Source organism: Schistocerca piceifrons, unplaced genomic scaffold (genome assembly GCF_021461385.2).
Source record: "Schistocerca piceifrons isolate TAMUIC-IGC-003096 unplaced genomic scaffold, iqSchPice1.1 HiC_scaffold_1771, whole genome shotgun sequence".
Classification (NCBI taxonomy): domain Eukaryota; kingdom Metazoa; phylum Arthropoda; class Insecta; order Orthoptera; family Acrididae; genus Schistocerca; species Schistocerca piceifrons.
In genome coordinates this window covers 331,129-359,070 of record NW_025727647.1, presented here as the reverse complement: position 1 = coordinate 359,070, position 27,942 = coordinate 331,129, and the positions used below count along the sequence as shown (strand labels likewise).

The 27,942-nt window shown below is 46.9% G+C and overlaps 33 non-coding genes across 33 annotated transcripts; all 33 read left to right on the top strand.

Annotated features, from left to right (window-relative positions):
• The first annotated feature begins 1,431 nt into the window (after positions 1–1,431).
• On the top strand, positions 1,432–1,504 carry Trnak-cuu. The gene has a single exon. It is a non-coding gene; the product is annotated as a tRNA-Lys (tRNA).
• Positions 1,505–1,825: 321 nt separating this feature from the next.
• Positions 1,826–1,897, top strand: Trnat-agu. The gene has a single exon. It is a non-coding gene; the product is annotated as a tRNA-Thr (tRNA).
• A 3,134-nt stretch (positions 1,898–5,031) lies between these two features.
• Positions 5,032–5,104, top strand: Trnak-cuu. Its single transcript has one exon. It is a non-coding gene; the product is annotated as a tRNA-Lys (tRNA).
• Positions 5,105–5,425: 321 nt separating this feature from the next.
• On the top strand, positions 5,426–5,497 carry Trnat-agu. Its single transcript has one exon. It is a non-coding gene; the product is annotated as a tRNA-Thr (tRNA).
• Positions 5,498–12,061: 6,564 nt separating this feature from the next.
• Positions 12,062–12,134, top strand: Trnak-cuu. Its single transcript has one exon. It is a non-coding gene; the product is annotated as a tRNA-Lys (tRNA).
• A 321-nt stretch (positions 12,135–12,455) lies between these two features.
• On the top strand, positions 12,456–12,527 carry Trnat-agu. The gene has a single exon. It is a non-coding gene; the product is annotated as a tRNA-Thr (tRNA).
• A 560-nt stretch (positions 12,528–13,087) lies between these two features.
• Positions 13,088–13,160, top strand: Trnar-ucg. Its single transcript has one exon. It is a non-coding gene; the product is annotated as a tRNA-Arg (tRNA).
• Positions 13,161–13,598: 438 nt separating this feature from the next.
• Trnak-cuu lies at positions 13,599–13,671 on the top strand. The gene has a single exon. It is a non-coding gene; the product is annotated as a tRNA-Lys (tRNA).
• A 321-nt stretch (positions 13,672–13,992) lies between these two features.
• Positions 13,993–14,064, top strand: Trnat-agu. Its single transcript has one exon. It is a non-coding gene; the product is annotated as a tRNA-Thr (tRNA).
• Positions 14,065–14,609: 545 nt separating this feature from the next.
• Positions 14,610–14,682, top strand: Trnar-ucg. Its single transcript has one exon. It is a non-coding gene; the product is annotated as a tRNA-Arg (tRNA).
• A 438-nt stretch (positions 14,683–15,120) lies between these two features.
• On the top strand, positions 15,121–15,193 carry Trnak-cuu. The gene has a single exon. It is a non-coding gene; the product is annotated as a tRNA-Lys (tRNA).
• Positions 15,194–15,514: 321 nt separating this feature from the next.
• Positions 15,515–15,586, top strand: Trnat-agu. The gene has a single exon. It is a non-coding gene; the product is annotated as a tRNA-Thr (tRNA).
• Positions 15,587–16,152: 566 nt separating this feature from the next.
• On the top strand, positions 16,153–16,225 carry Trnar-ucg. Its single transcript has one exon. It is a non-coding gene; the product is annotated as a tRNA-Arg (tRNA).
• A 438-nt stretch (positions 16,226–16,663) lies between these two features.
• On the top strand, positions 16,664–16,736 carry Trnak-cuu. The gene has a single exon. It is a non-coding gene; the product is annotated as a tRNA-Lys (tRNA).
• Positions 16,737–17,057: 321 nt separating this feature from the next.
• On the top strand, positions 17,058–17,129 carry Trnat-agu. Its single transcript has one exon. It is a non-coding gene; the product is annotated as a tRNA-Thr (tRNA).
• Positions 17,130–17,695: 566 nt separating this feature from the next.
• Trnar-ucg lies at positions 17,696–17,768 on the top strand. Its single transcript has one exon. It is a non-coding gene; the product is annotated as a tRNA-Arg (tRNA).
• A 438-nt stretch (positions 17,769–18,206) lies between these two features.
• On the top strand, positions 18,207–18,279 carry Trnak-cuu. The gene has a single exon. It is a non-coding gene; the product is annotated as a tRNA-Lys (tRNA).
• Positions 18,280–18,600: 321 nt separating this feature from the next.
• On the top strand, positions 18,601–18,672 carry Trnat-agu. The gene has a single exon. It is a non-coding gene; the product is annotated as a tRNA-Thr (tRNA).
• A 566-nt stretch (positions 18,673–19,238) lies between these two features.
• Positions 19,239–19,311, top strand: Trnar-ucg. The gene has a single exon. It is a non-coding gene; the product is annotated as a tRNA-Arg (tRNA).
• Positions 19,312–19,749: 438 nt separating this feature from the next.
• Positions 19,750–19,822, top strand: Trnak-cuu. The gene has a single exon. It is a non-coding gene; the product is annotated as a tRNA-Lys (tRNA).
• A 321-nt stretch (positions 19,823–20,143) lies between these two features.
• On the top strand, positions 20,144–20,215 carry Trnat-agu. The gene has a single exon. It is a non-coding gene; the product is annotated as a tRNA-Thr (tRNA).
• A 569-nt stretch (positions 20,216–20,784) lies between these two features.
• Trnar-ucg lies at positions 20,785–20,857 on the top strand. Its single transcript has one exon. It is a non-coding gene; the product is annotated as a tRNA-Arg (tRNA).
• A 438-nt stretch (positions 20,858–21,295) lies between these two features.
• On the top strand, positions 21,296–21,368 carry Trnak-cuu. Its single transcript has one exon. It is a non-coding gene; the product is annotated as a tRNA-Lys (tRNA).
• A 321-nt stretch (positions 21,369–21,689) lies between these two features.
• Trnat-agu lies at positions 21,690–21,761 on the top strand. Its single transcript has one exon. It is a non-coding gene; the product is annotated as a tRNA-Thr (tRNA).
• A 578-nt stretch (positions 21,762–22,339) lies between these two features.
• Trnar-ucg lies at positions 22,340–22,412 on the top strand. Its single transcript has one exon. It is a non-coding gene; the product is annotated as a tRNA-Arg (tRNA).
• A 438-nt stretch (positions 22,413–22,850) lies between these two features.
• Positions 22,851–22,923, top strand: Trnak-cuu. Its single transcript has one exon. It is a non-coding gene; the product is annotated as a tRNA-Lys (tRNA).
• A 321-nt stretch (positions 22,924–23,244) lies between these two features.
• On the top strand, positions 23,245–23,316 carry Trnat-agu. Its single transcript has one exon. It is a non-coding gene; the product is annotated as a tRNA-Thr (tRNA).
• A 545-nt stretch (positions 23,317–23,861) lies between these two features.
• Positions 23,862–23,934, top strand: Trnar-ucg. The gene has a single exon. It is a non-coding gene; the product is annotated as a tRNA-Arg (tRNA).
• A 438-nt stretch (positions 23,935–24,372) lies between these two features.
• Positions 24,373–24,445, top strand: Trnak-cuu. The gene has a single exon. It is a non-coding gene; the product is annotated as a tRNA-Lys (tRNA).
• A 321-nt stretch (positions 24,446–24,766) lies between these two features.
• On the top strand, positions 24,767–24,838 carry Trnat-agu. The gene has a single exon. It is a non-coding gene; the product is annotated as a tRNA-Thr (tRNA).
• Positions 24,839–25,386: 548 nt separating this feature from the next.
• On the top strand, positions 25,387–25,459 carry Trnar-ucg. The gene has a single exon. It is a non-coding gene; the product is annotated as a tRNA-Arg (tRNA).
• Positions 25,460–25,897: 438 nt separating this feature from the next.
• Trnak-cuu lies at positions 25,898–25,970 on the top strand. Its single transcript has one exon. It is a non-coding gene; the product is annotated as a tRNA-Lys (tRNA).
• A 321-nt stretch (positions 25,971–26,291) lies between these two features.
• On the top strand, positions 26,292–26,363 carry Trnat-agu. Its single transcript has one exon. It is a non-coding gene; the product is annotated as a tRNA-Thr (tRNA).
• Positions 26,364–27,942: the final 1,579 nt, after the last annotated feature.

Here is a 27,942-nt window from a genome sequence, read left to right as displayed (position 1 = left end):
CCTCTTATGGGTCCTCATCCTCCATCACCTCCTTTCCCGGTTCCCCCCCCCCCCTTCGCTTTTACTCTCCTTTCCCCACTTTTTGTTTTCCCATCTCCTGTTCAGTTTCCCCCCACCTGCTCTCGACTGTGGTGTCACCTTTGCCGACTTTTTCGTGCTGTGTTCTAGTGACTATTCAGTGTTGTGTTGCGAACAGAAACCATGCTGTCGCTGGGTGTGCGTTTTATATACTTTGCGAACAGAATCCAGACTGTCGCCGTGTTTTTTTAATTGTCTATTGTTTCCCCTGTCTGCTCCGTATGTATTTTTATTCGCTTCATCATCCCTCTGTTGTTTGTTTTCATTTCCCCATTTTCTTTTCACCTTGTTACTCAATGAGTCCCCGATTTTATCGCCTGTTTTTCATTATTATTTATTCTCCTGCTCTTTGTCAGAAAACCTGTAGGCTGCAGAGCGGCGTCCTAAGCTGCTGCCAGCCCGCCCCCTTCGGGGGGAATTGAAATTCAATAAAGGAAAAAAAAAAAAACTGCTGCTTTTGGCAGTCTCCGGAGAATGCCGACGTGAAATACTTAGTTCTTGTGATGTATTTTCTACCCCTGGTAGAGACCCTCGCGGTCGTCGTCGTCGGCGCCGCCGCCGCTTTGGTAATAGCGGCAACTCGCCATTGTATGACATAGGGTGAGGTACCTTCTGCAACCGACAGAGATGGCAGTAAGCGATTGAAGCTGATTTGCAACCTCTTGTTTGATCAGCGTCATAAGGGCTTGAATGTAACTTGCGATGGGACACAGCAAGAAGTAGCGTCGCCTTTTTAGTACTGAAATTGGAGATGGAGGATTGCGTCAAAGATGGGAAATTCATTCCGGCAAGCGTACAAATGGCGAAAATGAGGTGTGTGTGGGGAAGCATATTGCGCCAGTGACCGTGTGGCCTAATGGATAAGGCGTCCGACTTTGGATCCGAAGATTGCATGTTCGAATCCTGTCACGGTCGAGTTTTTCCAGTTCTGCAAAAGATGCATGCTGTTTTACTGTGTTGTTTGAGTAGTACAAAATTAGTTGAAAGTTGCTGCTGTCCGCTTCCTGGCTGCAAACCGGCGCCTACCTGAAGCTCAAGCAAGACAAAGGGGTTGTGTAGCGAAATTTTCGGCACAGTGCCGATCAGGAGAGTTCTTTTGGAACTACTGCATCTGACTCAGGACCCAAGAGCTACGCCACAGGCGTCTGCGCACAGTCGAGCATGTGTGTTGAATAATGGTGCTGATAGCCACGTATCATTTCAAGTAGATTTGATGCCTTTCGGAGACAATTTTCCATTGAATAGGATTGTAGCTCATTTGTGGCAGCAGGAAATAAGCTGTAGTCAAAAGGATCTTCCATAGATGGTCGCTGGTCGCATAAATACTGTATGGCTCGTGACGCGTTGTGTGGAGCCCGGCTAGCTCAGTCGGTAGAGCATGAGACTCTTAATCTCAGGGTCGTGGGTTCGAGCCCCACGCTGGGCGGCGCTAAATTTTGTGTCTACGCGGATGCAACCTGCGCCCCTCTCGTGAGCCTTGCGTAATGAACGTAACGGGTTACGACGATGCCTAGCTTCGTATGAATATCAGAGGAATGGTTTTTGAAGCTGAAAGTAACTCTGAAATGAAATAAATGTGTTGTTTTGGAATTTTAGGCGTACATCGATATCGTGTGAGATGTGTAGGAAAGCAGCAGCTGTGCTAACTAAATGCAAGTAATGGTCGCTAATGCGGTGCGTTTCCAGCTGAAGGGCTCCGATTCACTAGTCCATAAGAATAAAGTACCCGAAAAGTGCGCTAGGCGGCGCCTCCTTAGCTCAGTGGCAGAGCGCTGGTCTAGTAAACCAGAGGTCGTGAGTTCGATCCTCACTGGAGGCAAATCAATTTTGTAACAGCCCCTTCTACCGTAGCCCTTTCGAAAAAAGTGCTCAAGGATAAAAAAAATTATGAATGGGTGCGGTATTTAAGAATTGCTCTCGCAAAAGAATAGTGCGAATGGTGCTATTAAAGTAGGCACCGGAAACTGCTGCTTTTGGCAGTCTCCTGAGAATGCCGACGTGAAATACTTAGTTCTTGTGATGTATTTCTACCCCTGGTAGAGACCCTCGCGGTTGTCGTCGTCGTCGTCGTCGTCGTCGTCGGCTACTGAAATTGGAGATGGAGGATTGCGTCAAAGATGGGAAATTCATTCCGGCAAGCGTACAAATGGCGAAAATGAGGTGTGTGTGGGGAAGCATATTGCGCCAGTGACCGTGTGGCCTAATGGACAGTTCTGAGTAGAGCTCCAAGGAGTTGTAGTTCGAAATATCAGTCGTGTTCCTGAGGAGTCATCAATTTTTGTTACCATGTCGAGCACTTCACAGAAACACAGGAACTTTGTTGCTGAACCTATGGGAAACAAACCTGTAACTGAGTTAGCAGGAGTCGGAGAAGCAATAGGCGGCAGATTTCAGAGAACGGGCTATGACAAGGCAAATTCTGTATTGGGGCAGTACTTGGTTCTTGGGAGGAATAAGGAGAATTTTGTTGGTTGGATGAAGACAACAGCTGGTGCAAATCAGAAACAGGCTAATGATTGTTACCGTTGTCTCTCAGAGTGGAGTGATCAGTTTTTGTGAAATGCTGGAACAGAACTAAAAATAGAGTTTTCAAGCTATGTATGTGTTTTACAAATTAAATAGCTTTATTGTATTTTATGTATCTTGGTTTGGTGCTCTTTCAGCCGATTGTAATATGTGTTAAAGTCAGAATATTATTACTGTTGCCTATTGGAGTAATTGATTTTTGTTAGTCAGTTTTTTGATTTAAAGTGGGTGCATTTTTTGTTCAGTTTGAAACTACTCTCATGATTCTGGGATTAGAATAATAGATTTTTTTAGATTGGTGTTTGGAAATTTTATTTGTAGGAGATGTGTTCTGAAAAAGACCAGAATGTTATTATAATGTCTTTATTGCTCATGATACTTCATTTTAAGCACTGTTCCGCATAAAGTAGTACTCTCCACCCTTCCCAATATTTCTTCCATTTTTGGAAAGCCATGTGGAATGCATTTTCTGGGACGGTGCACAGGTCTCATCATATTGTCCTGATCTCTATGGTTTGGAAACAACGGCCTTTCAAGCTGGTTTTAAATTTGGAAAGCTAGGTCTGGAGGGGGGTGGCTGCAGCACATTGTGAGTCTTCACATTTTGCCAGATGGCTGCAGACATGGAGCAATGCACGAGCTGGCACATTGTCACGATACAACATCCATGTTCAGTTATTATACAGTTCAGGTCTCATCCTGCCACAAAACTCCTGAAACATGCAAAAATTCCCTGATAACTTCCAAGTTTTGCCAGGTGGTACAAATTCCTGACAGACAATGCCTTTATGGTCAAAAAACTATTATCACCTTGATCTTTGACCAACTCTTTTTTTCCCCTGGGAAGAGATCCTGTGCCCACCCACTCTAACAACTGCACCATAAACACAGCCATGAACCCACATCTCATCTCCTGTTATGGTGTTCTTAAGGAAGTTTTCATTGTCTCTGCAGTGGCAAGCAATTTCAACATGCATGTCTGATCATCAGTCAATAAATGTGGCACAAATTTTGCATTGCCACAATGGATTAGAAGTTTGTCACACAAAATTATGGTTTGGTCCTTCACTGGTGCCCACTTTGTCAGCAGCTTCTGAACAGTTAAACAATTCCATAAACCACAGCATGAACTTTCTTGATATGGTCTTTATCTGTTGATGTGGTAGATCATGCAGGACCGGTATCTTCACTGACCTATCTTCTGTCATGTTCAGAAACTTAAGCCACTCATAGCACTGTGTGTTACTCATACAGTCCTCCCCATATGGTTGATTAAGCAGTCAAAATGTATAAAAGATTAAATAAGTTTACACACACAATCTTCAAGCTTTTTTTAATGTCACTTTGTCACTAATCTGACAAACAGCATGTACATGTGTTCACTTCACCAAACATAGCTTGGCAAAGCAACTAATGGTCACATCAAAATTATGTTATTGACAGTTTGTTTTCTAAACTCTGCCACTAGGTGTACTCAGTAGCCAGAGCATGCTCCCTCTGCCAGTTGATGCTCTATTTCAAAAGTTGTCTTTTTTTTGGACACATCTCAGATATTCATATTTGGTCTTGTGATGTCTTATGCAGATATAAGGCGATTAATTCTAGACATGTTCTTCCATAAAGACTACAATCTATTTTGTATAAACATAATAAATTATCATTTAAAATGTAGCTATTTTCAGGTATAATTTTTTAATTTTTGTTTTCAATGAAACTAAATCATCAAATGTTCCATTTGTTTATTTTGCTGTATGTAGTTTTTATGCATATTAAGGATATTGAAACATTCATGTTAATGCTTATGTGATTTCACAATGTATAATGTAAATGTTGCACTGCTGTATATTGAAATAAAATAATAAACCATTGCTGTTATGTGTGAATTACAAGATTAAATAAATGATTAAGAAATCAAAAAAAAAAAAAAAAAATGGATAAGGCGTCGGACTTCGGATCCGAAAATTGCAGGTTCGAATCCTGTCACGGTCGAGTTTTTCCAGTTCTGCAAAAGATGCATGCTGTTTTACTGTGTTGTTTGAGTAGTACAAAATTAGTTGAAAGTTGCTGCTGTCCGCTTCCTGGCTGCAAACCGGCGCCTACCTGAAGCTCAAGCAAGACAAAGGGGTTGTGTAGCGAAATTTTCGGCACAGTGCCGATCAGGAGAGTTCTTTTGGAACTACTGCATCTGACTCAGGACCCAAGAGCTACGCCACAGGCGTCTGCGCGCTGTCGAGCATGTGTGTTGAATAATGGTGCTGATAGCCACGTATCATTTCAAGTAGATTTGATGCCTTTCGGAGACAATTTTCCATTGAATAGGATTGTAGCTCATTTGTGGCAGCAGGAAATAAGCTGTAGTCAAAAGGATCTTCCATAGATGGTCGCAGGTGGCATAAATACTGTATGGCTCGTAACGCGTTGTGTGCAGCCCGGCTAGCTCAGTCGGTAGAGCATGAGACTCTTAATCTCAGGGTCGTGGGTTCGAGCCCCACGCTGGGCGGCGCTAAATTTTGTGTCTACGCGGGTGCAACCTGCGCCCCTCTCGTGAGCCTTGCGTAATGAACGTAACGGGTTACGACGATGCCTAGCTTCGTATGAATATCAGAGGAATGGTTTTTGAAGCTGAAAGTAACTCTGAAATGAAATAAATGTGTTGTTTTGGAATTTTAGGCGTACATCGATATCGTGTGAGATGTGTAGGAAAGCAGCAGCTGTGCTAACTAAATGCAAGTAATGGTCGCTAATGCGGTGCGTTTCCAGCTGAAGGGCTCCGATTCACTAGTCCATAAGAATAAAGTACCCGAAAAGGGCGCTAGGCGGCGCCTCCTTAGCTCAGTGGCAGAGCGCTGGTCTAGTAAACCAGAGGTCGTGAGTTCGATCCTCACAGGAGGCAAATGAATTTTGTAACAGCCCCTTCTACCGTAGCCCTTTCGAAAAAAGTGGTCATGGATAAAAAAAATTATGAATGGGTGCGGTATTTAAGAATTGCTCTCGCAAAAGAGTAGTGCGAATGGTGCTATTAAAGTAGGCACCGGAAACTGCTGCTTTTGGCAGTCTCCGGAGAATGCCGACGTGAAATACTTAGTTCTTGTGATGTATTTTCTACCCCTGGTAGAGACCCTCGCGGTTGTCGTCGTCGTCGTCGTCGCCGCCGATTTGGTAATAGCGGCAACTCGCCATTGTATGACATAGGGTGAGGTACCTTCTGCAACCGACAGAGATGGCAGTAAGCGATTGAAGCTGATTTGCAACCTCTTGTTTGATCAGCGTCATAAGGGCTTGAATGTAACTTGCGATGGGACACAGCAAGAAGTAGCGTCGCCTTTTTAGTACTGAAATTGGAGATGGAGGATTGCGTCAAAGATGGGAAATTCATTCCGGCAAGCGTACAAATGGCGAAAATGAGGTGTGTGTGGGGAAGCATATTGCGCCAGTGACCGTGTGGCCTAATGGATGTTCCGCTTGAGACGCGACAGCGATCGCACGTGCTGTGTATTCGATCCGCCGTTTCCCTCGGGTTGTGACTATTTACTTTCTGTGTGTGACGTTTCTTTGTCTTCTTTTCTTCGTTGTTTCGTCGCCTTAGTGTTTGTGTTGTGTCTTGTGTTGTATAGCGGCTTTTGCCGCATTAATTAAGTGTTATGGCTTCCCGGTTGTTTCCGCGGAAGTGTACTCTGAGTTTTCAGTTTAACAAGGCCACCAGGAATGTTCAACCAACTTCGTTGGAAATTCACGAATGGATTGTGGATACGATTGGCATTACATCGGACCAGGTACATACGGCGTATTTTGACACAGAACTTTACTGCTTTTTTGTGAAATTGTTGAACCCGGTTTTGCTAGATAAGATTTTACTTAAACATGGTGAGCAAGTGTCGTTCCGTCATAGAGATGGTTCTGTTAGCAGTGTTACTGTTTCAAATGCTGAAATTACGTATACCACAGTTCGGGTTTATAATTTACCCCCTGAAGTTGAAAACAGTTACCTCAAGGAAGCTTTGCTTGGTTATGGTACCGTTCGGTCAATTCGAAATGAACGTTGGTCTGCACAACATAAGCTGCAATGTTATAATGGTGTCAGATCGGTTGAAATGCATATTAAGTCGAACATACCGTCCCATCTGGTTGTATGTGGTTATCGTGTTCATCTTACTTATGAGGGGCAAGTTGGTACGTGTTTTCTATGTAATGAAAATGGTCATGTTCGTGCTAATTGCCCTAAGCGGGTGTTTGTGCTTAAAAATGGGCTAGCTCAACGCCGCAAATTAACGGTTGCCGATCTTGTGCCAGCAGCTTCCTCCACTGTCTCGTGTCAGCCTCCTGCAGTAGATTCTTCACAACGGGTGACACCTTCCTCTGATGCAGGTTTTCCCCCGTTACCCACTCGCCCAGATGTATCGGCTGCTTCTACACCGATCCCGTCTGTTTCCAATAACAAACGCCGTCGTGCTAGTGATACCGGTAGCACTGATGACGAAGCTGCTGTTTCGCAGCCGGTTTGCGGATCTGACGAGAGACTTCCGGAATCTCCCATGCTTGTTTTGGATTCTGTTCCCACTGTGTCTCCTGCTTTGCCTGATGACGTCAAACTTGCTGCCACGCCGTCGGCGCAAGAGCCCCAACATTCGGTCGAGGTGGTGTTGACATCCCCCCCCCCCCGACACAGGCATCACAACATGTTGACGACACTTCGGTGCAGACAGCTGTTTGTCGGAAAATCGCTTCTAGAACTGCGCGCTCCGCTTCAGCGGATTCCAACCCTATCTCTCCACCTCCTACACTTCCAATACCTACACCTTCTGATGCCGGTGCCGATGTTCCTGATGCAGTTTTCCCCTTGCTTGCTCCTTCTTCTGATTCCTCTCGCCCTGCTAATCCTTCGGATGCCTTGGTTGACGTGCCTGATCTCGAACCCCCCACTCCTCCTGCTCTTGAATCTGGTGTGCATCAGATACGCCGTCGGGTGAAAGTGCCCCCCAATCTTCACGCGGTGCGGAAAAAACACAAGCATGCAAAGGATGACTCTGATTCCGTTGATTCCGGGCAATCACCCTCTGCCATGTCTGATGTTGATGATCTGGATGTCGTTGCTTCTAATGTGGTGTAATTAGGGTTCATTTTCCCTTTTGTTTTGTTGATGTTGCAGGCGTACACGTTTATTACCTTAAATATAAATAGCATTCAATCTGCTCTGAAGTTAGCGTCTCTGCAGCAGTTCATTTATGACTCTGCAGCTGATGTTTTCCTGCAGGAAGTCTCCGTTGCACACCTGTTTGTTCCTGGCTTTCGCACTATTATAAATTTTGCGCCTGAGTTTTCCACAGGTACTGCCTTACTAATTCGTGACGGTATCCCCGTTACCGAAATTGAGCTCTTAGACTCGGGAAGGGGTATTGGTTGTCGGTTATTTGACACAACCTTGGTTAATATTTACGCCCCCTCTGGTTCCAGCAAACGGCAGGAAAGGTCTCGTTTTTATAAAGAGGATCTGATTTATCTTTTACGCAAAAATCCTGCGACTTTGATATTGGGGGGTGATTTTAATTGTGTATTACAAGCTAAGGACCAATCGCCTAATTTTAATTCTTGTTTCGAGCTACATTCTCTTGTACGTCAACTACGACTACGCGATGCGTGGGAGGTTAAACACCCCACTTTAGTTAAATTTACATTTTTTACTGCCACGTCAAGTAGTCGACTGGACCGATTGTATATTTCTGATCCCCTTAGTGTTTCTGTTTTAAATGTAGATGTTATTCCAGCCAGTTTTACGGATCATTGTGCCCTTGCGGTTATAATTAATTTGGAGCGTCAGCCTCTTAAACTTTATCGGCCGCTGTGGAAATTAAATGTCTCCTTGCTCGATGACCCTGACATCGAACCTCTAATACAGACGGCGTGGGACATGTGTTTACGTTCTCTGCGATACTATCCGTCTAAGCTTCACTGGTGGATCCACTGTGCGAAGCCAAAACTACGTCGCACTTTAATGTCCTACAGTTATAATAGAGCGCGAGATCTGAAACTGACTTTTGAGTATTATTATTCGGTGCTTCGCTAACTTTATGATACTTCTCGAATGACAGGTGCCCACCTTTCTGAGATTCGGAAAATTAAAGCCAAGCTCCTTAGTATTAAACGGCTTCAGATGGAAGGATTGAAGATTAAATCTAAACCGCCGTCCAGCTTAGCACATGAAATGACTTCCATGTACCACCTGTTTCGTCACCACAAGAACCGTCGACGTGTATTGATTGACGGCCTTATGGCAGCTGATGGTTGCCGGCTTACCTTACAGAATCAAATAACCCATGAACTTACCTGCTACCATGAGACCTTATATGCTGTGGCTGATTCTGATCCGCTTGATGTTGACGAGATTTTAACTGCTATCCCATCAGTTTTAACAGAGGACCATAATGTGGAATTTTTAGCTCCTTTTACTGCAGACGAAATTTCAGCTTTCATTGCTTGTTCACCATCTCACAAATCTCCTGGTCCGGATGGCCTTCCCAAGGAATTTTTTGTTCGCTTTTGGACTATTATAGGGCCTGTTTTTACGGATATTGTAAATGAAATCTTGAATGGTGGCACAATTCCAGCCGATTTCAAGAGAGGTACGGTTGTCCTGATACCAAAATCTGCTGGTTTGAAGACAGCTAGTGACATTCGTCCTTTAACCCTTTTAAATTTTGATTATAAGACGGCTGCTAGGGCTGTTAATGCACGTCTATCCCTCTTGCTTACACCTGTGATAACTCCTTGTCAAAGCTGCTTTCCAGGGCGCTCCATATTGACTCCTCTGGCGGGGTATCGTGATGTCGTGTCGATTGTCGCTGTCACCAATATTTCCTGTGCGCTTTTATTTGTTGATTTTAGTAAGGCTTTTGATCGTGTGTCCCATTCGTTTTTAGAGCTTCTGCTGCGCCGACTCGGTTTTAATGAAAAGGCGCTGCTGGTACTTAAGAATATGACGACTGGTATTTCTGCTAAGATTGACATTAATGGCCAGCTAACGAAGGTCATTGATATTAAACGTGGCGTCCCGCAAGGTAGCCCTTTATCCATGACCCTTTATGCTCTCTCCCTTCAACCACTCCTCTCTCGTCTCAACTCGACACTTCGTGGTCTTACGATTTCTGGGGTTACCCTGACAGCAACAGCTTATGCTGATGATTTGGTTGTTTTGCTTCGTTCTGCCGCAGAAGTGCCGCAGTTGAAAATGGAACTAGATAAATTTTCTGCGGCCTCCGGTTCTCGTCTCAACCCCCGTAAAAGCAAACTTCTGAATTTGCGGGGCTTTGAAAATGTGGTTGTTCCGTGGGTTACGGCTGTTGAACACCATACACATTTAGGCATCTATCTTGAACGGTGTCCTCTTCGTATGGCTGCAAAAAATTGGCAAGTGGCCATTTCCAAACTTCAAGGTGTTTTATTCGAACACTCATGGCGTTCGATACCGCTACTGCAAAAAAAGCGTGTATTAGACACTTATGTTTTATGTAAAGTATTTTACGTTGCTCAGTTGTTTCCGCTTCCAAGAATGCAGGGTGCAAAAATGGTCCAGCTTATCAACAGATATATTTGGCGGGGGCACATTTTTAAATTACGTTGTGATGTTCTTACGAAGCCGCGTCTTGCGGGCGGCTTGTCGTTCACCGATGTCCGTGTCAAGGCTGCGGCCCTTTATGTTAAGCGCACCCTCCATCTTTTATTTTCTGAGTCCCCGACTGTTACTTCGCGATTATTCCATGTCGTTCGTCCTGCGAGCTTGTCACCGCCTATTAACGTAGGGCCTCTAAATGCGAAGCTACGGCATGTTCGGGACTTCTACATTGAGATTAGTTATCTGGATCTCCACTTCCAACGTCGTCCTGTTTTTACTATGCGAACACTGCTTGACAAATGGCACAGGTCTTCTTCTTCCATCCCGATTGTTTTGCAATATCCCCGTTTTAATTGGCGTCACATATGGACGAATATTAGCTTACCCGTTCATTCAGCACCTGTTGCCTCCCTATGGTATAAGGTAGTTCACCAGCTGATTCCTACGAACGAACGACTTCATCGCATAGGTTTAAGTGTCTCTCCGCTTTGTCAAACGTGTGGTTGTGTTGATACACTCCAACACCGATTTACCTGCGCTGACCGTCTTCGCATGTGGTACTGGCTGCGCCGACAATTGGCGTTACTCACCAGGAGCTCGGAATCGGCATTTACAACTGATATTCTCTGCTGGCCGGACACGGTTTTTTATCCCGGGACAAAGAACAATACCATTATGTGGCTTCTTGGCCGTTACATTTTTGCAGTGGTTGATGGTGATGGTATTTCCGATTTTATTTCGTTTATTGGTTACATGCTTCATGAGTACTGGACGCAACAATCTCTCCCACATCTTAAGAGGGACTTTGCGAATATGCTTAGTATTGTCTTCGAAAAGCAGGGGATTGGTTAAGTTTCAACTTCTATTGATCGCTCCTGCGCCAGTTACATTAATGGCACCGGTATAGGGGCATACTGATCTCACTTCATGATAGGGAAGACATTCTCGCTAGCTCTTACTTATTTTGCTTTCCTGCCAAGCTTTTACCTGTTTGGATAGACACTGCATCACAAGCCCCGTGTCCACATATAAGTATCATAAGACTCTGAACCAAGGAAAATTACTACGTATTGGTGCCACTGTGCTTCAGTGCAGGGAGGAGGAGACGTCATGGCCAGGCCTCGGGTTTCGACCCCTGCCCAACGCGCCTCCCCCGAGCTGCACTGGGTCATTACAGTGAAAGAAAAACAAAAAGAAAAAACAAATGGATAAAGCATAAAAAAAATGGATCAGGCGTCGGAATTCAAAAAAAAAAAAAGGGGTATGATTCCTGCTTTGGGTAAAAAAAAAAAAAAAAGTGGCAGAGCGCAAAAAAAAAAAAAAAGGTGGCCGAGTGGTAAAAAAAAAAAAAAAAATGGATAAGGCGTCGGACTTCGGATCCGAAGATTGCAGGTTCGAATCCTGTCACGGTCGAGTTTTTCCAGTTCTGCAAAAGATGCATGCTGTTTTACTGTGTTGTTTGAGTAGTACAAAATTAGTTGAAAGTTGCTGCTGTCCGCTTCCTGGCTGCAAACCGGCGCCTACCTGAAGCTCAAGCAAGACAAAGGGGTTGTGTAGCGAAATTTTCGGCACAGTGCCGATCAGGAGAGTTCTTTTGGAACTACTGCATCTGACTCAGGACCCAAGAGCTACGCCACAGGCGTCTGCGCACTGTCGAGCATGTGTGTTGAATAATGGTGCTGATAGCCACGTATCATTTCAAGTAGATTTGATGCCTTTCGGAGACAATTTTCCATTGAATAGGATTGTAGCTCATTTGTGGCAGCAGGAAATAAGCTGTAGTCAAAAGGATCTTCCATAGATGGTCGCAGGTCGCATAAATACTGTATGGCTCGTAACGCGTTGTGTGGAGCCCGGCTAGCTCAGTCGGTAGAGCATGAGACTCTTAATCTCAGGGTCGTGGGTTCAAGCCCCACGCTGGGCGGCGCTAAATTTTGTGTCTACGCGGATGCAACCTGCGCCCCTCTCGTGAGCCTTGCGTAATGAACGTAACGGGTTACGACGATGCCTAGCTTCGTATGAATATCAGAGGAATGGTTTTTGAAGCTGAAAGTAACTCTGAAATGAAATAAATGTGTTGTTTTGGAATTTTAGGCGTACATCGATATCGTGTGAGATGTGTAGGAAAGCAGCAGCTGTGCTAACTAAATGCAAGTAATGGTCGCTAATGCGGTGCGTTTCCAGCTGAAGGGCTCCGATTCACTAGTCCATAAGAATAAAGTACCCGAAAAGGGCGCTAGGCGGCGCCTCCTTAGCTCAGTGGCAGAGCGCTGGTCTAGTAAACCAGAGGTCGTGAGTTCGATCCTCACAGGAGGCAAATGAATTTTGTAACAGCCCCTTCTACCGTAGCCCTTTCGAAAAAAGTGCTCAAGGATAAAAAAAATTATGAATGGGTGCGGTATTTAAGAATTGCTCTCGCAAAAGAATAGTGCGAATGGTGCTATTAAAGTAGGCACCGGAAACTGCTGCTTTTGGCAGTCTCCGGAGAATGCCGACGTGAAATACTTAGTTCTTGTGATGTATTTTCTACCCCTGGTAGAGACCCTCGCGGTTGTCGTCGTCGTCGTCGTCGTCGTCGGCGGCGGCGCCGCAGCCGCTTTGGTAATTGCGGCAACTCGCCATTGTATGACATAGGGTGAGGTACCTTCTGCAACCGACAGACATGGCAGTAAGCGATTGAAGCTGATTTGCAACCTCTTGTTTGATCAGCGTCATAAGGGCTTGAATGTAACTTGCGATGGGACACAGCAAGAAGTAGCGTCGCCTTTTTAGTACTGAAATTGGAGATGGAGGATTGCGTCAAAGATGGGAAATTCATTCCGGCAAGCGTACAAATGGCGAAAATGAGGTGTGTGTGGGGAAGCATATTGCGCCAGTGACCGTGTGGCCTAATGGATAAGGCGTCGGACTTCGGATCCGAAGATTGCAGGTTCGAATCCTGTCACGGTCGAGTTTTTCCAGTTCTGCAAAAGATGCATGCTGTTTTACTGTGTTGTTTGAGTAGTACAAAATTAGTTGAAAGTTGCTGCTGTCCGCTTCCTGGCTGCAAACCGGCGCCTACCTGAAGCTCAAGCAAGACAAAGGGGTTGTGTAGCGAAATTTTCGGCACAGTGCCGATCAGGAGAGTTCTTTTGGAACTACTGCATCTGACTCAGGACCCAAGAGCTACGCCACAGGCGTCTGCGCACTGTCGAGCATGTGTGTTGAATAATGGTGCTGATAGCCACGTATCATTTCAAGTAGATTTGATGCCTTTCGGAGACAATTTTCCATTGAATAGGATTGTAGCTCATTTGTGGCAGCAGGAAATAAGCTGTAGTCAAAAGGATCTTCCATAGATGGTCGCAGGTCGCATAAATACTGTATGGCTCGTAACGCGTTGTGTGGAGCCCGGCTAGCTCAGTCGGTAGAGCATGAGACTCTTAATCTCAGGGTCGTGGGTTCGAGCCCCACGCTGGGCGGCGCTAAATTTTGTGTCTACGCGGATGCAACCTGCGCCCCTCTCGTGTGCCTTGCGTAATGAACGTAACGGGTTACGACGATGCCTAGCTTCGTATGAGTATCAGAGGAATGGTTTTTGAAGCTGAAAGTAACTCTGAAATGAAATAAATGTGTTGTTTTGGAATTTTTGGCGTACATCGATATCGTGTGAGATGTGTAGGAAAGCAGCAGCTGTGCTAACTAAATGCAAGTAATGGTCGCTAATGCGGTGCGTTTCCAGCTGAAGGGCTCCGATTCACTAGTCCATAAGAATAAAGTACCCGAAAAGGGCGCTAGGCGGCGCCTCCTTAGCTCAGTGGCAGAGCGCTGGTCTAGTAAACCAGAGGTCGTGAGTTCGATCCTCACAGGAGGCAAATGAATTTTGTAACAGCCCCTTCTACCGTAGCCCTTTCGAAAAAAGTGCTCAAGGATAAAAAAAATTATGAATGGGTGCGGTATTTAAGAATTGCTCTCGCAAAAGAATAGTGCGAATGGTGCTATTAAAGTAGGCACCGGAAACTGCTGCTTTTGGCAGTCTCCGGAGAATGCCGACGTGAAATACTTAGTTCTTGTGATGTATTTTCTACCCCTGGTAGAGACCCTCGCGGTTGTCGTCGTCGTCGTCGGCGCCGCCGCCGCTTTTGTAATAGCGGCAACTCGCCATTGTATGACATAGGGTGAGGTACCTTCTGCAACCGACAGAGATGGCAGTAAGCGATTGAAGCTGATTTGCAACCTCTTGTTTGATCAGCGTCATAAGGGCTTGAATGTAACTTGCAATGGGACACAGCAAGAAGTAGCGTCGCCTTTTTAGTACTGAAATTGGAGATGGAGGATTGCGTCAAAGATGGGAAATTCATTCCGGCAAGCGTACAAATGGCGAAAATGAGGTGTGTGTGGGGAAGCATATTGCGCCAGTGACCGTGTGGCCTAATGGATAAGGCGTCGGACTTCGGATCCGAAGATTGCAGGTTCGAATCCTGTCACGGTCGAGTTTTTCCAGTTCTGCAAAAGTTGCATGCTGTTTTACTGTGTTGTGTGAGTAGTACAAAATTAGTTGAAAGTTGCTGCTGTCCGCTTCCTGGCTGCAAACCGGCGCCCACCTGAAGCTCAAGCAAGACAAAGGGGTTTTGTAGCGAAATTTTCGGAACAGTGCCGATCAGGAGAGTTCTTTTGGAACTACTGCATCTAACTCAGGACCCAAGAGCAACGCCACAGGCGTCTGCGCACTGTCGAGCATGTGTGTTGAATAATGGTGCTGATAGCCACGTATCATTTCAAGTAGATTTGATGCCTTTCGGAGACAATTTTCCATTGAATAGGATTGTAGCTCATTTGTGGCAGCAGGAAATAAGCTGTAGTCAAAAGGATCTTCCGTAGATGGTCGCAGGTCGCATAAATACTGTATGGCTCGTAACGCGTTGTGTGGAGCCCGGCTAGCTCAGTCGGTAGAGCATGAGACTCTTAATCTCAGGGTCGTGGGTTCGAGCCCCACGCTGGGCGGCGCTAAATTTTGTGTCTACGCGGATGCAACCTGCGCCCCTCTCGTGAGCCTTGCGTAATGAACGTAACAGGTTACGACGATGCCTAGCTTCGTATGAATATCAGAGGAATGGTTTTTGAAGCTGAAAGTAACTCTGAAATGAAATAAATGTGTTGTTTTGGAATTTTAGGCGTACATCGATATCGTGTGAGATGTGTAGGAAAGCAGCAGCTGTGCTAACTAAATGCAAGTAATGGTCGCTAATGCGGTGCGTTTCCAGCTGAAGGGCTCCGATTCACTAGTCCATAAGAATAAAGTACCCGAAAAGGGCGCTAGGCGGCGCCTCCTTAGCTCAGTGGCAGAGCGCTGGTCTAGTAAACCAGAGGTCGTGAGTTCGATCCTCACAGGAGGCAAATGAATTTTGTAACAGCCCCATCTACCGTAGCGCTTTCGAAAAAAGTGGTCAAGGATAAAAAAAATTATGAATGGGTGCGGTATTTAAGAATTGCTCTCGCAAAAGAATAGTGCGAATGGTGCTATTAAAGTAGGCACCGGAAACTGTTGCTTTTGGCAGTCTCCGGAGAATGCCGACGTGAAATACTTAGTTCTTGTGATGTATTTTCTACCCCTGGTAGAGACTCTCGCGGTTGTCGTCGTCGTCGTCGTCGTCGTCGTCGTCGTCGTCGGCGCCGCCGCCGCTTTGGTAACAGCGGCAACTCGCCATTGTATGACATAGGGTGAGGTACCTTCTGCAACCGACAGAGATGGCAGTAAGCGATTGAAGCTGATTTGCAACCTCTTGTTTGATCAGCGTCATAAGGGCTTGAATGTAACTTGCAATGGGACACAGCAAGAAGTAGCGTCGCCTTTTTAGTACTGAAATTGGAGATGGAGGATTGCGTCAAAGATGGGAAATTCATTCCGGCAAGCGTACAAATGGCGAAAATGAGGTGTGTGTGGGGAAGCATATTGCGCCAGTGACCGTGTGGCCTAATGGATAAGGCGTCGGACTTCGGATCCGAAGATTGCAGGTTCGAATCCTGTCACGGTCGAGTTTTTCCAGTTCTGCAAAAGTTGCATGCTGTTTTACTGTGTTGTGTGAGTAGTACAAAATTAGTTGAAAGTTGCTGCTGTCCGCTTCCTGGCTGCAAACCGGCGCCCACCTGAAGCTCAAGCAAGACAAAGGGGTTTTGTAGCGAAATTTTCGGAACAGTGCCGATCAGGAGAGTTCTTTTGGAACTACTGCATCTAACTCAGGACCCAAGAGCAACGCCACAGGCGTCTGCGCACTGTCGAGCATGTGTGTTGAATAATGGTGCTGATAGCCACGTATCATTTCAAGTAGATTTGATGCCTTTCGGAGACAATTTTCCATTGAATAGGATTGTAGCTCATTTGTGGCAGCAGGAAATAAGCTGTAGTCAAAAGGATCTTCCGTAGATGGTCGCAGGTCGCATAAATACTGTATGGCTCGTAACGCGTTGTGTGGAGCCCGGCTAGCTCAGTCGGTAGAGCATGAGACTCTTAATCTCAGGGTCGTGGGTTCGAGCCCCACGCTGGGCGGCGCTAAATTTTGTGTCTACGCGGATGCAACCTGCGCCCCTCTCGTGAGCCTTGCGTAATGAACGTAACAGGTTACGACGATGCCTAGCTTCGTATGAATATCAGAGGAATGGTTTTTGAAGCTGAAAGTAACTCTGAAATGAAATAAATGTGTTGTTTTGGAATTTTAGGCGTACATCGATATCGTGTGAGATGTGTAGGAAAGCAGCAGCTGTGCTAACTAAATGCAAGTAATGGTCGCTAATGCGGTGCGTTTCCAGCTGAAGGGCTCCGATTCACTAGTCCATAAGAATAAAGTACCCGAAAAGGGCGCTAGGCGGCGCCTCCTTAGCTCAGTGGCAGAGCGCTGGTCTAGTAAACCAGAGGTCGTGAGTTCGATCCTCACAGGAGGCAAATGAATTTTGTAACAGCCCCATCTACCGTAGCGCTTTCGAAAAAAGTGGTCAAGGATAAAAAAAATTATGAATGGGTGCGGTATTTAAGAATTGCTCTCGCAAAAGAATAGTGCGAATGGTGCTATTAAAGTAGGCACCGGAAACTGTTGCTTTTGGCAGTCTCCGGAGAATGCCGACGTGAAATACTTAGTTCTTGTGATGTATTTTCTACCCCTGGTAGAGACTCTCGCGGTTGTCGTCGTCGTCGTCGTCGTCGTCGTCGTCGTCGTCGGCGCCGCCGCCGCTTTGGTAACAGCGGCAACTCGCCATTGTATGACATAGGGTGAGGTACCTTCTGCAACCGACAGAGATGGCAGTAAGCGATTGAAGCTGATTTGCAACCTCTTGTTTGATCAGCGTCATAAGGGCTTGAATGTAACTTGCAATGGGACACAGCAAGAAGTAGCGTCGCCTTTTTAGTACTGAAATTGGAGATGGAGGATTGCGTCAAAGATGGGAAATTCATTCCGGCAAGCGTACAAATGGCGAAAATGAGGTGTGTGTGGGGAAGCATATTGCGCCAGTGACCGTGTGGCCTAATGGATAAGGCGTCGGACTTCGGATCCGAAGATTGCAGGTTCGAATCCTGTCACGGTCGAGTTTTTCCAGTTCTGCAAAAGTTGCATGCTGTTTTACTGTGTTGTGTGAGTAGTACAAAATTAGTTGAAAGTTGCTGCTGTCCGCTTCCTGGCTGCAAACCGGCGCCCACCTGAAGCTCAAGCAAGACAAAGGGGTTTTGTAGCGAAATTTTCGGAACAGTGCCGATCAGGAGAGTTCTTTTGGAACTACTGCATCTAACTCAGGACCCAAGAGCAACGCCACAGGCGTCTGCGCACTGTCGAGCATGTGTGTTGAATAATGGTGCTGATAGCCACGTATCATTTCAAGTAGATTTGATGCCTTTCGGAGACAATTTTCCATTGAATAGGATTGTAGCTCATTTGTGGCAGCAGGAAATAAGCTGTAGTCAAAAGGATCTTCCGTAGATGGTCGCAGGTCGCATAAATACTGTATGGCTCGTAACGCGTTGTGTGGAGCCCGGCTAGCTCAGTCGGTAGAGCATGAGACTCTTAATCTCAGGGTCGTGGGTTCGAGCCCCACGCTGGGCGGCGCTAAATTTTGTGTCTACGCGGATGCAACCTGCGCCCCTCTCGTGAGCCTTGCGTAATGAACGTAACAGGTTACGACGATGCCTAGCTTCGTATGAATATCAGAGGAATGGTTTTTGAAGCTGAAAGTAACTCTGAAATGAAATAAATGTGTTGTTTTGGAATTTTAGGCGTACATCGATATCGTGTGAGATGTGTAGGAAAGCAGCAGCTGTGCTAACTAAATGCAAGTAATGGTCGCTAATGCGGTGCGTTTCCAGCTGAAGGGCTCCGATTCACTAGTCCATAAGAATAAAGTACCCGAAAAGGGCGCTAGGCGGCGCCTCCTTAGCTCAGTGGCAGAGCGCTGGTCTAGTAAACCAGAGGTCGTGAGTTCGATCCTCACAGGAGGCAAATGAATTTTGTAACAGCCCCATCTACCGTAGCGCTTTCGAAAAAAGTGGTCAAGGATAAAAAAAATTATGAATGGGTGCGGTATTTAAGAATTGCTCTCGCAAAAGAATAGTGCGAATGGTGCTATTAAAGTAGGCACCGGAAACTGTTGCTTTTGGCAGTCTCCGGAGAATGCCGACGTGAAATACTTAGTTCTTGTGATGTATTTTCTACCCCTGGTAGAGACTCTCGCGGTTGTCGTCGTCGTCGTCGTCGTCGTCGTCGTCGTCGTCGGCGCCGCCGCCGCTTTGGTAACAGCGGCAACTCGCCATTGTATGACATAGGGTGAGGTACCTTCTGCAACCGACAGAGATGGCAGTAAGCGATTGAAGCTGATTTGCAACCTCTTGTTTGATCAGCGTCATAAGGGCTTGAATGTAACTTGCAATGGGACACAGCAAGAAGTAGCGTCGCCTTTTTAGTACTGAAATTGGAGATGGAGGATTGCGTCAAAGATGGGAAATTCATTCCGGCAAGCGTACAAATGGCGAAAATGAGGTGTGTGTGGGGAAGCATATTGCGCCAGTGACCGTGTGGCCTAATGGATAAGGCGTCGGACTTCGGATCCGAAGATTGCAGGTTCGAATCCTGTCACGGTCGAGTTTTTCCAGTTCTGCAAAAGTTGCATGCTGTTTTACTGTGTTGTGTGAGTAGTACAAAATTAGTTGAAAGTTGCTGCTGTCCGCTTCCTGGCTGCAAACCGGCGCCCACCTGAAGCTCAAGCAAGACAAAGGGGTTTTGTAGCGAAATTTTCGGAACAGTGCCGATCAGGAGAGTTCTTTTGGAACTACTGCATCTAACTCAGGACCCAAGAGCAACGCCACAGGCGTCTGCGCACTGTCGAGCATGTGTGTTGAATAATGGTGCTGATAGCCACGTATCATTTCAAGTAGATTTGATGCCTTTCGGAGACAATTTTCCATTGAATAGGATTGTAGCTCATTTGTGGCAGCAGGAAATAAGCTGTAGTCAAAAGGATCTTCCGTAGATGGTCGCAGGTCGCATAAATACTGTATGGCTCGTAACGCGTTGTGTGGAGCCCGGCTAGCTCAGTCGGTAGAGCATGAGACTCTTAATCTCAGGGTCGTGGGTTCGAGCCCCACGCTGGGCGGCGCTAAATTTTGTGTCTACGCGGATGCAACCTGCGCCCCTCTCGTGAGCCTTGCGTAATGAACGTAACAGGTTACGACGATGCCTAGCTTCGTATGAATATCAGAGGAATGGTTTTTGAAGCTGAAAGTAACTCTGAAATGAAATAAATGTGTTGTTTTGGAATTTTAGGCGTACATCGATATCGTGTGAGATGTGTAGGAAAGCAGCAGCTGTGCTAACTAAATGCAAGTAATGGTCGCTAATGCGGTGCGTTTCCAGCTGAAGGGCTCCGATTCACTAGTCCATAAGAATAAAGTACCCGAAAAGGGCGCTAGGCGGCGCCTCCTTAGCTCAGTGGCAGAGCGCTGGTCTAGTAAACCAGAGGTCGTGAGTTCGATCCTCACAGGAGGCAAATGAATTTTGTAACAGCCCCATCTACCGTAGCGCTTTCGAAAAAAGTGGTCAAGGATAAAAAAAATTATGAATGGGTGCGGTATTTAAGAATTGCTCTCGCAAAAGAATAGTGCGAATGGTGCTATTAAAGTAGGCACCGGAAACTGTTGCTTTTGGCAGTCTCCGGAGAATGCCGACGTGAAATACTTAGTTCTTGTGATGTATTTTCTACCCCTGGTAGAGACTCTCGCGGTTGTCGTCGTCGTCGTCGTCGTCGTCGTCGTCGTCGTCGTCGGCGCCGCCGCCGCTTTGGTAACAGCGGCAACTCGCCATTGTATGACATAGGGTGAGGTACCTTCTGCAACCGACAGAGATGGCAGTAAGCGATTGAAGCTGATTTGCAACCTCTTGTTTGATCAGCGTCATAAGGGCTTGAATGTAACTTGCAATGGGACACAGCAAGAAGTAGCGTCGCCTTTTTAGTACTGAAATTGGAGATGGAGGATTGCGTCAAAGATGGGAAATTCATTCCGGCAAGCGTACAAATGGCGAAAATGAGGTGTGTGTGGGGAAGCATATTGCGCCAGTGACCGTGTGGCCTAATGGATAAGGCGTCGGACTTCGGATCCGAAGATTGCAGGTTCGAATCCTGTCACGGTCGAGTTTTTCCAGTTCTGCAAAAGTTGCATGCTGTTTTACTGTGTTGTGTGAGTAGTACAAAATTAGTTGAAAGTTGCTGCTGTCCGCTTCCTGGCTGCAAACCGGCGCCCACCTGAAGCTCAAGCAAGACAAAGGGGTTTTGTAGCGAAATTTTCGGAACAGTGCCGATCAGGAGAGTTCTTTTGGAACTACTGCATCTAACTCAGGACCCAAGAGCAACGCCACAGGCGTCTGCGCACTGTCGAGCATGTGTGTTGAATAATGGTGCTGATAGCCACGTATCATTTCAAGTAGATTTGATGCCTTTCGGAGACAATTTTCCATTGAATAGGATTGTAGCTCATTTGTGGCAGCAGGAAATAAGCTGTAGTCAAAAGGATCTTCCGTAGATGGTCGCAGGTCGCATAAATACTGTATGGCTCGTAACGCGTTGTGTGGAGCCCGGCTAGCTCAGTCGGTAGAGCATGAGACTCTTAATCTGAGGGTCGTGGGTTCGAGCCCCACGCTGGGCGGCGCTAAATTTTGTGTCTACGCGGATGCAACCTGCGCCCCTCTCGTGAGCCTTGCGTAATGAACGTAACAGGTTACGACGATGCCTAGCTTCGTATGAATATCAGAGGAATGGTTTTTGAAGCTGAAAGTAACTCTGAAATGAAATAAATGTGTTGTTTTGGAATTTTAGGCGTACATCGATATCGTGTGAGATGTGTAGGAAAGCAGCAGCTGTGCTAACTAAATGCAAGTAATGGTCGCTAATGCGGTGCGTTTCCAGCTGAAGGGCTCCGATTCACTAGTCCATAAGAATAAAGTACCCGAAAAGGGCGCTAGGCGGCGCCTCCTTAGCTCAGTGGCAGAGCGCTGGTCTAGTAAACCAGAGGTCGTGAGTTCGATCCTCACAGGAGGCAAATGAATTTTGTAACAGCCCCATCTACCGTAGCGCTTTCGAAAAAAGTGGTCAAGGATAAAAAAAATTATGAATGGGTGCGGTATTTAAGAATTGCTCTCGCAAAAGAATAGTGCGAATGGTGCTATTAAAGTAGGCACCGGAAACTGTTGCTTTTGGCAGTCTCCGGAGAATGCCGACGTGAAATACTTAGTTCTTGTGATGTATTTTCTACCCCTGGTAGAGACTCTCGCGGTTGTCGTCGTCGTCGTCGTCGTCGTCGTCGTCGTCGTCGTCGTCGTCGTCGGCGCCGCCGCCGCTTTGGTAACAGCGGCAACTCGCCATTGTATGACATAGGGTGAGGTACCTTCTGCAACCGACAGAGATGGCAGTAAGCGATTGAAGCTGATTTGCAACCTCTTGTTTGATCAGCGTCATAAGGGCTTGAATGTAACTTGCGATGGGACACAGCAAGAAGTAGCGTCGCCTTTTTAGTACTGAAATTGGAGATGGAGGATTGCGTCAAAGATGGGAAATTCATTCCGGCAAGCGTACAAATGGCGAAAATGAGGTGTGTGTGGGGAAGCATATTGCGCCAGTGACCGTGTGGCCTAATGGATAAGGCGTCGGACTTCGGATCCGAAGATTGCAGGTTCGAATCCTGTCACGGTCGAGTTTTTCCAGTTCTGCAAAAGTTGCATGCTGTTTTACTGTGTTGTTTGAGTAGTACAAAATTAGTTGAAAGTTGCTGCTGTCCGCTTCCTGGCTGCAAACCGGCGCCTACCTGAAGCTCAAGCAAGACAAAGGGGTTGTGTAGCGAAATTTTCGGAACAGTGCCGATCAGGAGAGTTCTTTTGGAACTACTGCATCTAACTCAGGACCCAAGAGCAACGCCACAGGCGTCTGCGCACTGTCGAGCATGTGTGTTGAATAATGGTGCTGATAGCCACGTATCATTTCAAGTAGATTTGATGCCTTTCGGAGACAATTTTCCATTGAATAGGATTGTAGCTCATTTGTGGCAGCAGGAAATAAGCTGTAGTCAAAAGGATCTTCCATAGATGGTCGCAGGTCGCATAAATACTGTATGGCTCGTAACGCGTTGTGTGGAGCCCGGCTAGCTCAGTCGGTAGAGCATGAGACTCTTAATCTGAGGGTCGTGGGTTAGAGCCCCACGCTGGGCGGCGCTAAATTTTGTGTCTACGCGGATGCAACCTGCGCCCCTCTCGTGAGCCTTGCGTAATGAACGTAACGGGTTACGACGATGCCTAGCTTCGTATGAATATCAGAGGAATGGTTTTTGAAGCTGAAAGTAACTCTGAAATGAAATAAATGTGTTGTTTTGGAATTTTAGGCGTACATCGATATCGTGTGAGATGTGTAGGAAAGCAGCAGCTGTGCTAACTAAATGCAAGTAATGGTCGCTAATGCGGTGCGTTTCCAGCTGAAGGGCTCCGATTCACTAGTCCATAAGAATAAAGTACCCGAAAAGTGCGCTAGGAGGCGCCTCCTTAGCTCAGTGGCAGAGCGCTGGTCTAGTAAACCAGAGGTCGTGAGTTCGATCCTCACAGGAGGCAAATGAATTTTGTAACAGCCCCATCTACCGTAGCGCTTTCGAAAAAAGTGGTCAAGGATAAAAAAAATTATGAATGGGTGCGGTATTTAAGAATTGCTCTCGCAAAAGAATAGTGCGAATGGTGCTATTAAAGTAGGCACCGGAAACTGTTGCTTTTGGCAGTCTCCGGAGAATGCCGACGTGAAATACTTAGTTCTTGTGATGTATTTTCTACCCCTGGTAGAGACCCTCGCGGTTGTTGTCGTCGTCGTCGGCGCCGCCGCCGCTTTGGTAACAGCGGCAACTCGCCATTGTATGACATAGGGTGAGGTACCTTCTGCAACCGACAGAGATGGCAGTAAGCGATTGAAGCTGATTTGCAACCTCTTGTTTGATCAGCGTCATAAGGGCTTGAATGTAACTTGCGATGGGACACAGCAAGAAGTAGCGTCGCCTTTTTAGTACTGAAATTGGAGATGGAGGATTGCGTCAAAGATGGGAAATTCATTCCGGCAAGCGTACAAATGGCGAAAATGAGGTGTGTGTGGGGAAGCAAATTGCGCCAGTGACCGTGTGGCCTAATGGATAAGGCGTCGGACTTCGGATCCGAAGATTGCAGGTTCGAATCCTGTCACGGTCGAGTTTTTCCAGTTCTGCAAAAGTTGAATGCTGTTTTACTGTGTTGTTTGAGTAGTACAAAATTAGTTGAAAGTTGCTGCTGTCCGCTTCCTGGCTGCAAACCGGCGCCCACCTGAAGCTCAAGCAAGACAAAGGGGTTGTGTAGCGAAATTTTCGGAACAGTGCCGATCAGGAGAGTTCTTTTGGAACTACTGCATCTGACTCAGGACCCAAGAGCTACGCCACAGGCGTCTGCGCACTGTCGAGCATGTGTGTTGAATAATGGTGCTGATAGCCACGTATCATTTCAAGTAGATTTGATGCCTTTCGGAGACAATTTTCCATTGAATAGGATTGTAGCTCATTTGTGGCAGCAGGAAATAAGCTGTAGTCAAAAGGATCTTCCATAGATGGTCGCAGGTCGCATAAATACTGTATGGCTCGTAACGCGTTGTGTGGAGCCCGGCTAGCTCAGTCGGTAGAGCATGAGACTCTTAATCTGAGGGTCGTGGGTTAGAGCCCCACGCTGGGCGGCGCTAAATTTTGTGTCTACGCGGATGCAACCTGCGCCCCTCTCGTGAGCCTTGCGTAATGAACGTAACGGGTTACGACGATGCCTAGCTTCGTATGAATATCAGAGGAATGGTTTTTGAAGCTGAAAGTAACTCTGAAATGAAATAAATGTGTTGTTTTGGAATTTTAGGCGTACATCGATATCGTGTGAGATGTGTAGGAAAGCAGCAGCTGTGCTAACTAAATGCAAGTAATGGTCGCTAATGCGGTGCGTTTCCAGCTGAAGGGCTCCGATTCACTAGTCCATAAGAATAAAGTACCCGAAAAGGGCGCTAGGCGGCGCCTCCTTAGCTCAGTGGCAGAGCGCTGGTCTAGTAAACCAGAGGTCGTGAGTTCGATCCTCACAGTTGGCAAATGAATTTTGTAACAGCCCCATCTACCGTAGCGCTTTCGAAAAAAGTGGTCAAGGATAAAAAAAATTATGAATGGGTGCGGTATTTAAGAATTGCTCTCGCAAAAGAATAGTGCGAATGGTGCTATTAAAGTAGGCACCGGAAACTGTTGCTTTTGGCAGTCTCCGGAGAATGCCGACGTGAAATACTTAGCTCTTGTGATGTATTTTCTACCCCTGGTAGAGACCCTCGCGGTTGTTGTCGTCGTCGTCGTCGGCGCCGCCGCCGCTTTGGTAACAGCGGCAACTCGCCATTGTATGACATAGGGTGAGGTACCTTCTGCAACCGACAGAGATGGCAGTAAGCGATTGAAGCTGATTTGCAACCTCTTGTTTGATCAGCGTCATAAGGGCTTGAATGTAACTTGCGATGGGACACAGCAAGAAGTAGCGTCGCCTTTTTAGTACTGAAATTGGAGATGGAGGATTGCGTCAAAGATGGGAAATTCATTCCGGCAAGCGTACAAATGGCGAAAATGAGGTGTGTGTGGGGAAGCATATTGCGCCAGTGACCGTGTGGCCTAATGGATAAGGCGTCGGACTTCGGATCCGAAGATTGCAGGTTCGAATCCTGTCACGGTCGAGTTTTTCCAGTTCTGCAAAAGTTGCATGCTGTTTTACTGTGTTGTTTGAGTAGTACAAAATTAGTTGAAAGTTGCTGCTGTCCGCTTCCTGGCTGCAAACCGGCGCCTACCTGAAGCTCAAGCAAGACAAAGGGGTTGTGTAGCGAAATTTTCGGAACAGTGCCGATCAGGAGAGTTCTTTTGGAACTACTGCATCTAACTCAGGACCCAAGAGCAACGCCACAGGCGTCTGCGCACTGTCGAGCATGTGTGTTGAATAATGGTGCTGATAGCCACGTATCATTTCAAGTAGATTTGATGCCTTTCGGAGACAATTTTCCATTGAATAGGATTGTAGCTCATTTGTGGCAGCAGGAAATAAGCTGTAGTCAAAAGGATCTTCCATAGATGGTCGCAGGTCGCATAAATACTGTATGGCTCGTAACGCGTTGTGTGGAGCCCGGCTAGCTCAGTCGGTAGAGCATGAGACTCTTAATCTGAGGGTCGTGGGTTAGAGCCCCACGCTGGGCGGCGCTAAATTTTGTGTCTACGCGGATGCAACCTGCGCCCCTCTCGTGAGCCTTGCGTAATGAACGTAACGGGTTACGACGATGCCTAGCTTCGTATGAATATCAGAGGAATGGTTTTTGAAGCTGAAAGTAACTCTGAAATGAAATAAATGTGTTGTTTTGGAATTTTAGGCGTACATCGATATCGTGTGAGATGTGTAGGAAAGCAGCAGCTGTGCTAACTAAATGCAAGTAATGGTCGCTAATGCGGTGCGTTTCCAGCTGAAGGGCTCCGATTCACTAGTCCATAAGAATAAAGTACCCGAAAAGTGCGCTAGGAGGCGCCTCCTTAGCTCAGTGGCAGAGCGCTGGTCTAGTAAACCAGAGGTCGTGAGTTCGATCCTCACAGGAGGCAAATGAATTTTGTAACAGCCCCATCTACCGTAGCGCTTTCGAAAAAAGTGGTCAAGGATAAAAAAAATTATGAATGGGTGCGGTATTTAAGAATTGCTCTCGCAAAAGAATAGTGCGAATGGTGCTATTAAAGTAGGCACCGGAAACTGTTGCTTTTACTGACGCCGTGGAGGCCCATGTTCCTACTAAAACCATCCACCCACACCGTCCCACTCTCCCTCCGCGGGCTGTCCTCCTCCTCCGTGAATCCCGCCGCCTCTATCGCTCCTTCCTCCGCACTCGTGACAGGGATACACTCCAACGCCACCGGCAAATACAGCGACACGTACGGAACCTTATTACAGCAACGAAACGCCGGGACTGGCGCCAGACCTGCACACGACTCAATGCCACCCTCCCTATCAACTCCTCCAAGTACTGGTCTGCCTTCCATCGTCTTACTGGTTCCCTTTCCGCTCCCCACTACCCCCTTCTCCATAACGATCGCCCCCTTCCAGACAACCTCAGTAAGGCCAACCACTTCGCTTCCCACCTTTCCGAGGTCTTCTCCATCCCCGATGATCCCCACTTTGATTATTCTCTTTTCCCCACCGTCATGGAACGTGCTGATACCTCAGTCGCTCCACTTGCTCCTAGTCTCCAGTACTTGGGGCAGTTGCCCCCCTCGGACGTCAACACTCCCATCACAGCACAAGACATTAAACTTCTCCTCCAGTCCAAACGCAACACGGCCCCTGGTCACGACTGTGTCACCTACCGTCACCTTCGAGAAAGCCCCTATTCCTTCCTAACTGTCCTCGCCCATCTCTATAATGTCATCCTCTCTACTGGCTTCTACCCTGACCTGTGGAAGACCTCCCGCGTCCTCCTCTTCCTCAAACCCAACAAACCCCCTTCTGCCGCCTCTTCCTATCGTCCCATCTGCCTCACCTCCGTCTTCAGTAAGGTCCTTGAATCCATCCTCTCCCACCGTATCCATCGGCACCTTGCTCAACACCACCTCCTCCCCCTTACCCAGTGTGGCTTCCGACCCTCCTTCTCTGCTGATGACCAACTCCTCAACCTTGTTCACCTTCTGTCCCTCCAGCTCAACTCCCGTCGCTCCGCCATTTTTGTTTCCCTTGACCTCCAAAATGCCTATGACCGTGTATGGCATCCCGGTCTCCTCTTTAAACTCCAAACCTACGCCCTGCCTATCACTTTTGTCCGTCTGGTCGCTTCCTTCCTCTCGCACCGTCCTTCCTATGTCGCCCTCCACAACACCAACTCCCGTATCTTTTATCCCACGGCTGGCGTCCCCCAGGGTTCTGTCCTCTCCCCTCTCCTTTATCTCTTGTATACAGCTGATATGCCCAAGCCACCCCCACCAGTTCACCTTCTCCAATATGCTGATGACACCGCCTTCCTGGCTCTCTATCCTACCCTTCAAAGGTCTCAACGTACCCTCCAAACCCACCTTAACCAGTTCACCACTTGGTGTAACCAGTGGCTCCTCCGTCTCAACCCCTCCAAAACCCAGGCAATCATCATAGGCCGTACCACTCGCTCCTTCCGCCTCCAAGATTTCTACCTCACCCTTT